This window comes from Coregonus lavaretus, assembly GCF_964263955.1.
Source record: "Coregonus lavaretus genome assembly, chromosome: 14".
Taxonomy (NCBI): domain Eukaryota; kingdom Metazoa; phylum Chordata; class Actinopteri; order Salmoniformes; family Salmonidae; genus Coregonus; species Coregonus lavaretus.
Genome location: NC_140001.1, coordinates 21,715,765 through 21,732,073, shown reverse-complemented (window position 1 = coordinate 21,732,073; position 16,309 = coordinate 21,715,765). Strand labels below are relative to the sequence as shown.

Below are 16,309 nucleotides of genomic sequence, written 5' to 3'. Positions count from 1 at the left end.
TATTTTTTTTTGTAGGTGTTTGGTTATTTTCTGCTTATGCATCCTTATTTCAACGCCAAACCCAGCACTGGTATGCATGGCCAAAGAGCTCTATTTTCATGTCATCCAACAAATGTAAATCCTGGGGCTTCATTTATCAATATTGCGTAGAAACTACATACAAACAGAATTGAGAATGTTTGTATAAATAGAAGTGTGATTTATGAAACAATCCTACCAGCATCATACACACACCGGTAGGAGATAATAATTTAAATACCAGTTCTCAGCCTCAGTGCTTGTTTACAACCTTGGCTATTTACATTTCGAACGCCCCCTAATTAACCATTTATGGTCAAAATCATCCCTTTAAAGCCCTTGGGAATATACAACGCCGTACCATGAAATTACCAACTGCGCAACCAAAAAAAAGCTACGAAAAAATATTTTTCCTAGACTGAAATAAATGTGCTAGTGTCAGATTGAATACAACCAGAAGGTTTTATTTGGCTCACTCAGTTGTGCTTTGACCAGTAAAAATAAAACACAGCTACAAAGAGCGGACCATTAGGACAATTCAAGTTGACTTAGTAATGGCAAATATTCTTCAAATGAGTAGACAACACTCACCAATAAGCCATCCATCCTCAACAGCTCTAGGCCAACATTGCTGTTCTGCAGAACGAACAAGTTGTGCGTTCCACCTGTCCACCCTGCCACCACATTCAACAGCGTCTTTTATCCATCACATAACCTATCACCTTCACATTAAGAGTGGAAGCCTTTTTTGTTCACATAGTTTAACTTGTTTTGGGATAGTCCGGGTAGCCATGATTAGCTGTTCAGGAGTCTTATGGCTTGGGGGTAGAAGCTGTTGAGAAGTATTTTGGACCTAGACTTGGCACTCCGGTACCGCTTGCCATGCGGTAGCAGAGAGAACAGTCTATGACTAGGGTGGCTGGAGTCTTTGACAATTTTGAGGGCCTTCCTCTGACACTGCCTGGTATAGAGGTCCTGGATGGCAGGAAGCTTGGCCCCAGTGATGTACTGGGCCGTATGCACTACCCTCTGTAGTGCCTTGCGGTCGGAGGCCAAGCAGTTGCCATACCAGGCGGTGATGCAACCAGTCAGGATGCTCTCGAAGGTGCAGCTGTATAATTTTTTGAGGATCTGAGGACCCATGCCAAATCTTTTCAGTCTCCTGAGGGGGAATAGGCTTTGTCGTGCCCTCTTCACGACTGTCTTGGTGTGTTTGGACCATGATAGTTTGTTGGTGATGTGAACACCAAGGAACTTGAAGCTCTCAACCTGTTCCACTACAGCCCCGTCGATGAGAATGGGGGCGTGCTCAGTCCTCTTTTTTTTCCTGTAGTCCACAATCATCTCCTTTGTCTTGGTCACGTTGAGGGAGAGGTTGTTATCCTGGCACCACATGGCCAGGTCTCTGACCTCCTCCCTATAGGCTTTCTCATCGTTGTCGGTGATCAGGCCTACCACTGTTGTGTCGTCGGCAAACTTAATGATGGTGTTGGAATCGTGCCTGGCCATACAGTCATGGGTGAACAGGGAGTACAGGAGGGGACTGAGCACGCACCCCTGAGGGGCCCCGTGTTGAGGATCAGTGTGGCAGATGTGTTGTTACCTACCCTTACCACCTGGGGGCGGCCCGTCAGGAAGTCCAGGATCCAGTTGCAGAGGGAGGTGTTTAGTCCCAGGATCCTTAGCTTAGCGATGAGCTTCGAGGGTACTATGGTGTTGAATGCTGAGCTGTAGTCAATGAATATCATTCTCACGTAGGTATTCCTCTTGTCCAGGTGGGAAAGGGCAGTGTGGAGTGCAATAGAGATGGCATCATCTGTCGATCTGTTTGGGCGGTATGCAAATTGGAGTGGGTCTATTGTTTCTGGGATAATGGTGTTGATGTGAGCCATGACCAGCCTTTCAAAGCACAGCCAGTTGGTCAGCACATGCTCGGAGTACACGTCCTGGTAATCCGTCTGGCCCTGCGGCCTTGTGAGTGTTGACCTGCTTAAAAGTCTTACTCACATTGGCTACGGAGAGCGTGATCACATAGTCATCCGGAACAGCTGGTGCTCTCATGCATGCTTCAGTGTTGATTGCCTCGAAGCGAGCATAGAAGTGGTTTAGCTCGTCTGGAAGTCTTGTGTCACTGGGCAGCTCGCGGCTGTGCTTCCCTTTGTAGTCTGTAATAGTTTTCAAGCCCTGCCACATCCGACGAGCGTCAGAGCCGGTGTAGTACGATTCAATCTTAGTCCTGTACTGACTCTTTGCCTGTTTGATGGTTCGTCGGAGGGCATAGCGGGATTTGTTATAAGCGTCCGGGTGAAAGCGGCAGCTCTACCCATTGATGGCAAAGAAACCCCTCTTGACTTAAACCTGTTGTGCGATGGTGTATGGAAATGGTATGTTACAGTTCATTTTGCTGAAGATTGCATCCAAGATATTGTCTCATCGAGGGAGGTGAGATGCCGATCGGCAAGCTCCTGCTGAAAAGTGCTTGTTGCCAAGAACCTGAGGTTGTATAGCACTTGGATGTGCACTGGAATGACATGTATTTGCTTTTCTAAAGTTGGTATTAAATCCTCACAAAAATCCTATAAGATTGGCTCATCAAATATCTTTCCCCAAAACCAATCTGTACTTTCTGCAAAAAAAGTCCCACCTGTCTCTAAAAACCCGCTCTCTGCGAAATGCAGCGTGTGCCAAATCTTCCAACAGAGCAAGATCAGCCATCTCTCATTCGATTTCCCATTATCTCAGGTTTTTATACTATAACAACAATGGTTTTATTTTCACACATGCCTCTAATTGAACAAATTACTGTACATTATATTAATTATTATCGTAACAAATGCACTGATGTGGTCAAATCATATGGTATAGCCTATCAAGTTATGTTGCATGAATTCACAATTGAAATACAATGAAATTGAAAAATTATTTAGTTTTTACTCTCACAATTTCACACATTTTCAACATATTTTCCCCATTCAATGCTTGACAAGCAGTTCCCTTATTCCACCACTTGGCACTGTGTTGTACACATGGTCATGGCTTTGCGTAAATTTATGCACACTCTCAAGCAAACGTTCCTGTTGATTAATCTCACACCTTGCATGGAAATGATCCCATGCATAGGTTGAGCACAGATTGGTCGCAAGCTAATTTATAAAACCCTCTTAGGCCTCACTCCCACCTATCTGAGATGCATACTGCAGCCCTCATCCTCCACATACAACACCGTTCTGCCAGTCACATTCTGTTAAAGGTCCCCAAAGCACACACATCCCTGGGTCGCTCCTCTTTCCAGTTCGCTGCAGCTAGCGACTGGAATGAGCTGCAAAAAACACTCAAACTGGACAGTTTTATCCTTCATTCAAAGACTCAATCATGGACACTCTTACTGACAGTTGTGGCTGCTTCGTGTGATGTATTGTTGTCTACCTTCTTGCCCTTTGTGCTGTTGTCTGTGCCCAATAATGTTTTGTGCTGCTACCATGTTGTGCTGCTGCCATGTTGTGCTGCTGCCGTGTTGTGTTGCTACCATGTTGTTCTCATGTTGTGTTGCTTCCATGCTGTGTTGTCATGTGTTGCTGTCATGCTATGTGGTTGTCTTAGGTCTCTCTTTATGTAGTGTTGTGGTGTCTCGTCGTGATGTGTGTTTTATCCTATGTTTTATTTATTTATTTGTAATCCCAGCCCCTGTCACCGCAGGAGGCCTTTTGCCTTTTGCTAGGCCGTAATTGTAAATAAGAATTTGTTCTTAACTGACTTGCCTAGTTAAATAAAGGTTCAATAAATAAATAAAAATAAAAATGTACTGCATACTCAGCCCAGAGGCCCCTTCTGAAGCACTCTGAACACTAACACGTCTACATTTACAATAACACACTCAACATCAGTATCAGGAATGTATAAGAGGTAGTAATCTCAGTGAATGAATTTGCCTGTAAAATTAGTTTTGATTGAACAAGGACAAAGTGATACAGTACTACAGTGCATTCGGAAAGTATTCAGACTCCATGACTTTTTCCACATTTTGTTACGTTACAGCCTTATTCTAAAATGGATTAAATTGTTTTGTTTCCTCATCAATCTACACACAATACCCCATAATAACAAAGCAAAAACAGGTTTTTAGAAATTTTGGCAAAAAACGGAAATAACATTTACATAAGTATTCAGACCCTTTACTCAGTACTTTATTGAAGCACCTTTGGCAGCGACTACAGCCTTGAGTCTTCTTGGGTATGATGCTACAAGCTTGGCACACCTGTATTTGGGGAGTTTCTCCCATTCTTCTCTGCAGATCCTCTCAAGCTCTGTCAGGTTAGATGGGGAGCGTTGCTGCACAGCTATTTTCAGGTCTGTCAAGAGATGTTCGACCGGGTTTAAGTCCGGGCTCTGGCTGGGCCACTCAAGGACATTCAAAGACTTGTCCTGAAGCCCCTCCTGCGTTGTCTTGGCTGTATGCTTAGGGTCGTTGTCTTGTTGGAAGGTGAACCTTCGCCCCAGTCTGAGGTCCTGTGCGCTCTGGAGCAGGTTTTCATCAAGGGTCTCTCTGTACTTTGCTCCGTTAATCTTTCCCTCGATCCTGACTAGTCTCCCAGTCCCTGCCGCTGAAAAACATACCCACAGCATGATGCTGCCACCACTATGCTTCCCCGTAGGGATGGTGCCAGGTTTCTTCCAGACATGACACTTGGCATTTAGGCCAAAGAGTTCAATCTTGGTTTCATTAGACCAGAGAATCTTGTTTCTCATGGTCTGAGAGTCTTTAGGTGCCTTTTGGCAAACTCCAAGCGGGCTGTCATGTGCCTTTTACTGAGGAGTGGCTTCCGTCTGGCCACTCTACCTTAAAGGCCTGATTGGTGGAGTGCTGCAGAGATGGTTGTCCTTCTGGAAGGTTCTCCCATCTCCACAGAGGAACTTTAGAGGTCTGTCAGAGTGACCACCGGGCTCTTTGTCACCTCCCTGACCAAGGCCCTTCTCCCCCGATTGCTCAGTTTGGCCGGGCTGTCAGCTCTAGGAAGAGTCTTGGTGGTTCCAAACTTCTTCCATTTAAGAATGATGGAGGCCACTGTGTTTTTGGGGACCTTCAGTGCTGCAGAAATGTTTTGGTACCCTTCCCCAGATCTGTGCCTCGAAACAATCCTGTCTCTGAGCTCTGCGGACAATTCCTTCGACCTCATGGCTTGGTTTTTGCTCTGACATGCAGTGTTAATTGTGGGACCTTATTTAGACAGGTGTGTGCCTTTCCAAATCATCATGCTTTTTCATTATGGGGTATTGTGTGTAGATTGCTGAGGAAAATGTTTTATTTAATCCATTTTAAAATAAGGCTGTAACGTAACAAAATGTGGAAAAAGTCAAGGGGTCTGAATACCTTCTGAAGTCGCTGTATATCTCCTCAGGCCAGTTATACATTCAGCAAATGTATAGTACCATCACTGTTCTCACCGTAGTAGAAATTAAAAACTGTAAAGCTGAAATGCTCTTTACAGATTTATTGTACTGAAGCCGGTTCATTCATGTACACGCGTGCTCTAAATTAAAATGTTTCATTGGTAGCACTGGTGCTTCCAACTTAAAAATACTAAAAGCACAACAACATTTTGGGCCACCAGAAAATAAGATTTGTGAATAACACCTTCCTAATATTGAGTTGCACCCCCCTTTGCCTTCGGGAACAGCCTCAATTCGTCGGGGCATGGACTCTACAGTACAAGGTGTTAGAAGTGTTCCACATGGATGCTGGCCCATGTTGACTCCAATGCTTCCCACAGTTGTTAGGTTGGCTGGATGTCCTTTGGGTGGTGGACCATTCTTGATAACACAGGAAACTGTTGAGCGTGAAAAACTCAGCAGCGTTGCAATTCTTGACATGCTCAAACCGGTGCGCCTGGCACCTACTACCAGGAGTTTGGAGGGGGAGGCTACTGAGGGCTTGGAAGGTCATTCTTCACACCTCTGAGCTATGACTTCACCAAATGTCCATGCATGACACACACTGCCCACACTGCTCTAACATGTGGCCTGACCTGTCAGTCTGACAGTGATATTTATGCTGTTGTGGAAACTAGGGCTGTTGGGGTGATCATATTACCACCAAACTGGCAGTCATGACTGCAGTCAAATTCCACGTGACCATTGAGCGACGGTAATCTCCTCTTATGCACTCTGGACATGCGTTCAGTACCCAACTTGCTAATGACTCATGTTGCTAATGGCCTGGTACTGACATAAATGCAAATGCAATCCAAAATCACAACAAACACTTATCATCAAAACATTACCGTGCTTTTAAAACTCACCTCACTGTGATTGATCAATTTGAAGAAAAAAGTTCAACAACAGGTTGAAACTAAGTAGAAAATATGGTCGTTGTGGATGTTGTTTCAAAGCCAAACATAACAAAATGGACAACGCTTTCTAAGGTGATTAATTCAAAACACCCATAAGCATATGAGCTTATGCATTCGCATTGGCCTATATACACTACATGGCCAAAAGTATGTGGACACCTGCTTGTCGAACATCTCATTCCAAAATCATGGGCATTAATATGGAGTTGGTTCCCCCCTTTGCTGCTATAACAGCCTCCACTCTTATGGGAAGGCCTTCCACTAGATGTTGGAACATTGCTGCGGGGACTTGCTTCCATTCGGCCACAAGAGCATTATTGAGGTCAGGCACTGATGTTGGGCGATTTAGGTCTGGCTTGCAGTCGGCATTCCAATTCATACCAAATGTGTTCGATGGGGTTGAGATCAGGGCTCTGTGCAGGCCAGTCAAGTTCTTCCAGACCGATCTCAAAAAACTATTTCTGTATGGACCTCGCTTTGTGCACGGGGGCCTTGTCATGCTGAAACAGGAAAGGGCCTTCCCAAAACTGTTGCCACAAAGTTGGAAGCACGGTATCGTCTAGAATGTCATTGTATGCTGTAGCGTTAAGACTTCCCTTCACTAGAACTAAGGGGCCTCCTCCACCAAACTTTACAGTTGGCACTATGCATTTGGGCAAGTAGCGTTCTCCTGGCATACGCCAAACCCAGATTTGTCCGTCGGACTGCCAGATGGTGAAGTGTGATTCATCACTCCAGAGAACGCGTTTCCACTGCTCCAGAGTCCGATGGCGGTGAGCTTTACACCACTCCAGCTGACGCTTGGCATTGCGCATGGCCCATTTAATAATGTGCCATTCTAAATCGAAACTAAATTTACATATTAGTAAAGACAAGATTAAATTGAGAATAGTCTGATGGGTGAAAATATGTTCGATCTCTTGATGAGAGAAGCTTTTCTTGCGACTTAATATCCTATAGTCGCATCATGCAGCCCATTGTGCCTTCGGAAAGTATTCAGACCCCTTGACTTTTTCAAAATTTTGTTAAGTTACAGCCTTATTCTACAATGGATTAAATAAATAGAAATCCTCAGCAATCTACACACAATACCCCATTATGACAAAGTCAAAAGAGGTTTTGAGACATTTTTGCAAATGTATTACAAATAACAAACAGAAATACCTTATTCACATAAGTATTCAGACCCTTTGCTATGAGACTCGAAAATTGAGCTCAGGTGCATCCTGTTTCCATTGATCATCCTTGATGTTTCTACTACTTAATTGGAGTCCACCTGTGGTAAATTCAATTGATTGTACATTATTTGGAATGGCACACACTTGTCTATATAAGGTCCCACAGTTGGCAGTGCATGTCAGAGCAAAAATCAAGCCATAAGGTCGAAGGAATTGTCCGTAGAGCTCAGAGACAGGATTGTTTTGAGGCAAAGATCTGGGGAAGGGTACCAAAACATTTCTGCAGCATTGAAGGTCCCTAAGAACACAGTGGCCTCCATCATTATTAAATTTCCACCAAGACTCTTCCTAGAGCTCGCAGCCCAGCCAAAGCAATCGGGGAAGAAGGGCCTTGCTCAGGGAGGTGACCAAGAACCCGATGGTCACTCTGACAGAGCTCCAGAGTTCCTCTGTGGAGATGGGAGAACCTTCCAGAAGGACAACCATCTCTGCAGCACTCCACCAATCAGGCCTTTATGGTAGAGTGGCCAGACGGATGCCACTCCTCAGTAAAAGGCACATGACAACCCGCTTTGAGTTTGCCAAAATGCACGTAAAGACTCTCAGACCATGAGAAACAAGATTCTCTGGTCTGATGAAACCAAGATTGAACTCTTTGGCCTGAATGCCAAGTGTCACGTCTGGAGGAAACCTGGCACCATCCCTACGGGGAAGCATGGTGGTGGCAGCATCATGCTGTGGGGATGTTTTTCAGCGGCAGGGACTGGGAGACTAGTCAGGATCGAGGCAAAGATGAACGGAGCAAAGTACAGAGAGATCCTTGATGAAAACCTGCTCCAGAGCGCTCAGGACCTCAGACTAGGGTGAAGGTTTACCATCCAACAGGACAATGACCTTAAGCACACAGCCAATTAAACGCAGGAGTGGCTTTGGGACAAGACTCTGAATGTCCTTGAGTGGCCCAGCCAGAGCCTGGACTTGAACCCGGTCGAACATCTCTAGATAGACCTGAAAATAGCTGTGCAGCAACGCTCCCCATCTAACCTGACAGAGCTTGAGAGGATCTGCAGAGAAGAATGGGAGAAACTCCCCAAATACAGGTGTGCCAAGCTTGTAGCGTCATACCCAAGAAGACTCAAGGCTGTAATCGCTGCAAAAAGGTACTTCAACAAAGTACTGAGAAAATGGTCTGAATACTTATGTAAATGTTATTTCCGTTTTTTGCCAAAATTTCTAAAAACCCCCAATCCATTTTATTTTTTAAAATAAATTATCAAACATTTCTAAAAACCTGTTTTTGCTCTGTCATTATGTGGTATTGTGTATAGATTGATGAGGAAAAAAAACTATTTAATCAATTTTAGATTAAGGCTGTAACGTAACAAAATGTCGAAAAAGTCAACAGGTCTGAATACTTTCCGAATGCACTGTATGTTTTGATTTCTAAGACATTCTAAGGTTTGTATCATTCACAACTACAATGCCTTGCAAAAGTATTCATCCCCCTTGGCATTTTTCCTATTTTGTTGCATTACAACATGTAATTTAAATGGATTTTTATTTGGATTTCATGTAATGGGCATACACAAAATAGTCCAAATTGGTGAAGTGGAATGAAAATAATTATTTGCTTCAAAAAATTCAAAAAAATAAATAACAGAAAAGTGGTGCGTGCATATTTATTCATCCCCTTTGCCATGAAGTCCCTAAATAAGATCTGGTGCAACCAATTACCTTCAGAAGTCACATAATTAGTTAGATTGCACACAGGTGGAATTTATTTAAGTGTCACATGATCTCAGTATATATACACCTCTTCTGAAAGGCCCCAGAGTCTGCAACACCACTAAGCAAGGGGTACTACCAAGCAAGTGGCAGGTCAGGGACAAAGTTGTGGAGAAGTACATATCAGGGTTGGGTTATAAAAAAATATCAGAAACTTTGAACATCCCACGGAGCACCTTTTTAAATCCATTATTAAAAAACTGAAAGAATTTGGCACCACAACAAACCTGCCAAGAGAGGGCCGCCCACCAAAACTCACGGACCAGGCAAGGAGGGCATTAATCAGAGGCAACAAAGAGACCAAAGATAACCCTGAAGGAGATTGGAGTATCTGTCCAAAGGACCACTTTAAGCCGTACACTCCACAGAGCTGGGCTTTATGGAAGAGTGGCCAGAAAAAGCCATTGCTTAAAGAAAAAAAAAATGAGCAAACACATTTGGTGTTCGCCAAAAGGCATGTGGGAGAACACCATCCCCACAGTGAAGCATGGTGGTGGCAGCATCATGCTGTGGGGATGTTTTTCATCGGCAGGGACTGGGAAGCTGGTCAGAATTGAAGGAATGATGGATAACGCTAAATACAGGGAAATTCTTGAGGGAAACCTGTTTCAGTCTTCCAGAGATTTGAGACTGGGACGGAGGTTCACCTTCCAGTAGGACAATGACCCTAAGCATACTGCTAAAGCAACACTCGAGTGGTTTAAGCGGAAACATTTAAATGTCTTGGAATGGCCTATTCAAAGCCCAGACCTCAATCCAATTGAGAATCTGTGGTATGACTTAAAGATTGCTGTACACCAGCGGAACCCATCCAACTTGAAGGAGCTGGAGCAGTTTTGCCTTGAAGAATGGGCAAAAATCCAGTGGCTAGATGTGCCAAGCTTATAGAGACATACCCCAAGAGACTTGCAGCTGTAATTGCTGCAAAAGTTGGCTCTACAAATTATTGACTTTGGGTGCGTGAATAGTTATGCACGCACACGTTTTCTGTTTTGTTTGTTTCACAATAAAAAATATTTTGCATCTTCAAAGTGATAGGCATGTTGTGTAAATCAAATAATACAAAACCCAAAAAAATCCATTTTAATTCCAGGTTGTAAGGCAACAAAATAGGAAAAATGCCAAGGGGGGTGAATACTTTCGCAAGCCATTGTAAAGTTGCCAAGTAACTCTGGCATATAGTACCTGTTCCAAATTATCACTTTTATGCTCACTTTTACGCTCAACATAGCCACTTCATATGCACACTCGCTCTTGAATGGGAAAAATATGTATCATGTTCAATTATATTCTTCTTACTAAAAAATCATGTAATATAAAATAATGGCTCGGGACTTGTAAGCATATCTCATATTCTGTTCTTTTGAAATAATTTTCTTGATAATATAATGTTTCTTTAGACCTGCCTAAAATAGATAGTGTATATTAAATGTATTTATTTGGCTTTTTAAATGTAGATGTTCCAAAGGCACGCATCAGCGGCTTGTATGCGTGGAGGCCTGGATATGCTAAATGTGTTTGTTAATTACCGGTCAATTGCCGTGATTCCGACAGTCATTTGCATGACAATAACCGGCAGACACATTATTATGACCGCCACAGCCCTAGTGGAAACCCAAAGAGCTTTCATGCAAGACTGGGATGATCTGGAGGTGAACAAGTCCATGCCAGACTGCTTGGATGTCGTAGTTGTGTGTGAGTGCGTGCGTGCGCTGCCCCTTCATTTAATTTCCCACACATTCTCCAGTCTGCTGGACTGTCATGAGGTGGATTGTTCTGTATTGTCAGTTATAATACTGGCAGCTCTGTATCTGTACTGATTAGCTTTTGGAACAGGCTGTTTTTATGGTCAGGGTTAGTCAGGCTTCACACAGTTGTCTGAGTGATTTAGGCAAATCCCACTTACTGACACATGCTGTGAATAAATTTAGGGTGCTTGTTTCTTTGGGTTCAAACATTGCCGTTGACACCAAAAAAATCTTAGAATAGTTGTGCAGCTGCTGTAGTGTTTTGTTATTGATCTCTCCCTCTGTGTGTGTGTGTGTGTGTGTTTAACAAGACTGAATCATGTGATATCAAGAACACCTGCTAACATGAAACCAACAGGATGTTTATCCCTGCTCCTTTCAAGTGTCTTATGGAGTGTACATATATGTTCACTGACACATACTGCACATACAGCATGCATGCTCTATCAAAGCTTGTGCTCACTCAGCATGCATTACACATGTTTGTGTACACGTACACACAGTCTAAAGTTAGCCTAAAGTTGGTTGAATGAGTGAGATTTTTCATGAGTGGTATTAGCCAGGGTATATAATCTGCGCAGGGGACAGGCTTTAACTTGGGGGTCACTTATACTGAACAAAAATATAAACCCAACAATTTCAACGATTTTACTGAGTTACAGTTCATATAAGGAAATCAGTCAATTGAAATAAATAAATTAGGCCATAATCTATGGATTTCTCAGATGATCCCGCAGGTAAGGAACCTGTATGTGGAGGCCCTGGGCTGGCGTGGTTACACGTGGTCTGCATTTGAGGCTGTTTGGACATACTGCCAAATTCTCAAAAACAACGTTGGAGAGAAATGAACATTCAATTCTCTAGCAACAGCTCTGGTGGACTTTCCTGCAGTCAGCATGCCAATTGCACGCTCCATCAAAACTTGAGACATCTGTGGCGTTGTGTGACACAACTGCACATTTTAGAGTGGCCTTTTATTGTCCGCAGCACAAAGTGCATCTGTGTAATGATCATGCTGTTTAATAATATTATTTATATGCCACACCTGTCAGATGGATGGATTATCTTACATTTGAGAGAAATAAGCTTTTGTGCGTTTGGAACATTTCTGCAATCTTTTGTTTCAGTTTATGAAACATGGGACCAACACTACATGTTGCGTTTATATTTTTGTTCAGTATATTTTCACACTCTGTATGCTAGCAGTCTGTGGAAATGTTGCTCTTTACAAGTACAGAAGACAGTCATGGTGTAGGTCCTAGACATGGTGTGTTTACTTGAAAGCCCAGGAGAACTAACCCTATTTTTGAAAGATCGCCCTCTCACCAGATTAAACCCCCCAACTCTGGTGTAAGAGGTTGCAGAGCTCAAGTGGTTGCTGTTCAGACAATTGTACTGAAGGTCTTAATGCTGAGGGCCCTCTACCTACCATTTTATGACATTTCAGTGTTTATTGAAGTAGGCCTACAATTTCCTCCTACGTTGCCTTTCTTTAAAGACATGATATCAATGATTTTCCTTCCAAATACACACACTCACACAATGACACAATCTTTTCCTAACCAACCTAATCTCTTCTTTCATCTTGGCCAGTCTCTGCTTTTACATCATAATTTCACTCTGATAGATGGAATTGAGACTGCGTCAATACAAGCTAGTGCCCTTAAAGCGACAATCAGCGATTGCTACATCCTTTTTTGGACTTAAATTAATGAAATGTACCCATTAATTATTGAAGAATAAGACATATAAATGCCTCGAGCTTAGTTTAACTGACATACCCCATCAGAACCCATAATATAGGCTAATGTAGGCAATGTTTGTAAACAATGTAATTGTAAATAAACACTGTATAGCCTCAAAACATAGTTAAAACGATACATTGGTCAGGTCCTTGCATTTGAGAGTGGTTTTATTTCCACCAGCTCCATCCATCAGCTGTTTACCAAATCAGTGGTGGGGTGCCCACTTTGTTATCGTTTGAAATGTATATTGCCCCTTTAAGCTATGTCCTATAACGAGGGGTTGTAGCAGCATTCCAAGTCTTTGATTAGAAATGGATATGTTTAGCAGACAAATAAAGCACTGGTATGCTTGTTTGTGTGTCTGGGATGTGATGGACGTGTATGACTAGCAGCCTGGGGCCTCATCCCAGCCAGTCCATTCCATCCCCCTCCTCCTGACATTTCAGCTGCAGCAGGTCAGAGAGCAGCTAGACCCAGCCTGAGCCTGCCTGCCTGCCTCCCCTAGATTAGCCCAGTTATATAACGCTCATTACAGCAGTTTAAAAATAACACAGTACAAAACCCAAGCTGAATCACACACTCTCATTTACTGTGTCTCTCTCTACACACACATATACCATGCGCTAGGGCCGGGACTATACCAGTATTGCAATACTCGTTAGTATCATGGCAAGGAAGTGCTTTGAAAGGCTGGTCAAGGCTCACATCAACACCATTATCCCAGAAACCCTAGACCCACTCCAATTTGCATACCGTCCCAACAGATGCGATCTCTATTGCACTCCACACTGCCCTTTTCCACAAGAGGAACACCTACGTGAGAATGACTATTCATTGACTACAGCTCAGCGTTCAACACCATAGTGCCCTCAAAGCTCATCACTAAGCTAAGGATCCTGGGACTAAACACCTCCCTCTGCAACTGGATCCTGGACTTCCTGACGGGCCGCCCCCAGGTGGTAAGGGTAGGTAACAACACGTCTGCCACACTGATCCTCAACAAGGGGGCCCCTCAGGGGTGCGTGCTCAGTCCCCTCCTGTACTCCCTGTTCACCCATGACTGCATGGCCAGGCAGTTAAGTTAAGTTTGCCGACGACACAACAGTGGTAGGACTGATCACCGACAACGATGAGACAGCCTATAGAGAGGAGGTCAGAGACCTGGCTGTGTGGTGCCAGGATAACAACTTCTCCCTCAACGTGATCAAGACAAAGGAGATGATTGTGGACTGAGCGCGCCCCCAATCTCATCGACGGGGCTGTAGTGGAACAGGTTGAGAGCTTCAAGTTCCTTGGTGTCCACATCACCAACGAACTATCATGGTCCAAACACACCAAGACAGTCGTGAAGAGGGCACGACAAAGCCTATTCCCCCTCAGGAGACTGAAAAGATTTGGCATGGGTCCTCAGATCCTCAAAAGGTTCTACAGCTGCACCATCGAGAGCATCCTGACTGGTTGCATCACCGCCTGGTATGGCAACTGCTCGGCCTCCCACGCAAGGCACTACAGAGGGTAGTGCGTACGGCCTAGTACATCACTGGGGCCAAGCTTCCTGCCATCCAGGACCTCTATACCAGGCAGTGTCAGAGGAAGGCCCTAAAAATGGTCAAAGACTCAAGCCACCCTAGTCACTAACCGGTGCCCCTGCACATTGACTCTGTACCGGTACCCCCCTGTATATAGCCTCCCTACTGCTATTTTTTTTCACTGCTACTCTTTAGCTATTTGCTTTTATTTTAAATGTTTTCTTAATTAACACTTTATTTTACATTTGTCTTTAAAAAACTGCATTGTTGGTTAAGGGCTTGTAAGTAAGAATTTCACTGTAATGTCTACACCTGTTGTATTCAGCGCATGTGGCAAATAAAATTTGATTTGATTTGAAGTAAACAAAACGCAAGCTATAGCACACAATATTTTACATACAGCAGGTTTTTAATCTACCAAAGAGTCGTTTTCATTTTTTGACATGGAAAAAAATATTGCGATACTGGTATCGTCACAGCCATACCATACACATGATGAAACATACACTCACACACTTCTATTTTCTCTCCCAGTCTCTCTCTCACACACACACAGACACACACACGCACACAGTGGGTTTACTATGGGGGATTAGTGGCTTTTTGGGAGTTGTGTTGCAAAAAGATGCTGTAGTTATTTTCAGAAAATTCATTTGTACACACTTCCCATGCTTGTAACATGAATAACCTTTGAAGTGTTGCTTCTGTCATCTTGGGCTGAGATTAGGATGTACGGTACTTTAACCGTCAATACAAATACCTAGTCAATGCTTGTAAAATGCTAAGCTACACGGAACAATTATGGACTATAGTCCTGTTTGCCTGTCCCTACTGTATACAGAATACATTGAGTAGAATATGTGAATGGTACTGTAGTTATAATGGAGATGGCACACCTCGCCTGCTGACATTGTTATTCCTCAGAGAAGTAAAGCCTGTAAACTGTCCAGGCACAAAGCAAAGCCCTCCTCCTGCAGTCAGCAATACCACTGAGACCGCTAGACTATGCTGCTGAGTGGGGCTCTCTGGACCCAAGGCACAACATAGCCCATCCTTTCACTTCTATGTAAAGAAGGCATTGCAAATTAAGCTATCCAGAGTAGGGCTGGGTGTGAATACCGGTATACTGGTATGGATCCACATTCCGTTATAGATTTTTACAATACGTTCTATAAAGGTATTTTGATAGTGCTAAATAAATGCAAAGTTTTACAAATTGGACTACTTCACTGTTGTTTTTTGTCCTACTTTGGGTGAGTGTAAAACCATCAGAATGAAGAAAGCCAAATATAATCACTTAGAATTCATTTGTGGTCATTCACTACTCAAACATTAAGAACTTTTAATATTCTGAAACTTAAAATACTGTCAAATACCGCCATACTGTCAAAAATATTGTGATATGATATTTGGTCCATATCGCCCAGCCCTAATCCAGAATTTAGTTTCATAGATGATGCAGTTGTAGAATTTCTTAATCTCCTCACTCCCACCTTGTATTGTCCTTCTGTGTATTTCGTTCTTCAAATCAAACAAAGAATACTCAGAGCCAGGTTCCATCATCTTAGAATAGACCTGATCTGGTCTATGAAGTCTGATTTTATATTCATTAGTGTGGTCTAGTGACTGTGAGGCACTGACACAGGCTTTCATTACCCAGAGGACTTAATTACCATAGCGTGCTGCTGCCTTCCTAAAGGAGACACAGGCAGGGTGTTAAGATCACGTGTTTATCAGAGCAACCCATATCACAGACCGCACACAGATGCAGACATACACACAAAAGGAGAGAGAGAGACAGAGATGCAGGATGTCATTGTTGCCTCTAAACCACTAACTGGCTGGGACAGTTTAGAGTTGCTTTCTAATCGATGGCTGTCTAATCGATGGCTGCAATCTAAACATACAAGCAGATTTATCTCTTCGCCTCATCTCTGTCTTTTCTAGAGGTTCCAGTTT

At 43.3% G+C, this 16,309-nt stretch overlaps 1 protein-coding gene across 1 annotated transcript in view; it reads left to right on the top strand.

Moving 5' to 3' along the window:
• LOC311141887 (nuclear receptor corepressor 2-like) overlaps window positions 1–16,309 on the top strand; it is a 183,323-nt gene that overhangs the window by 98,349 nt on the left and 68,665 nt on the right. The gene's annotated exons all lie outside the window — the stretch shown is intronic.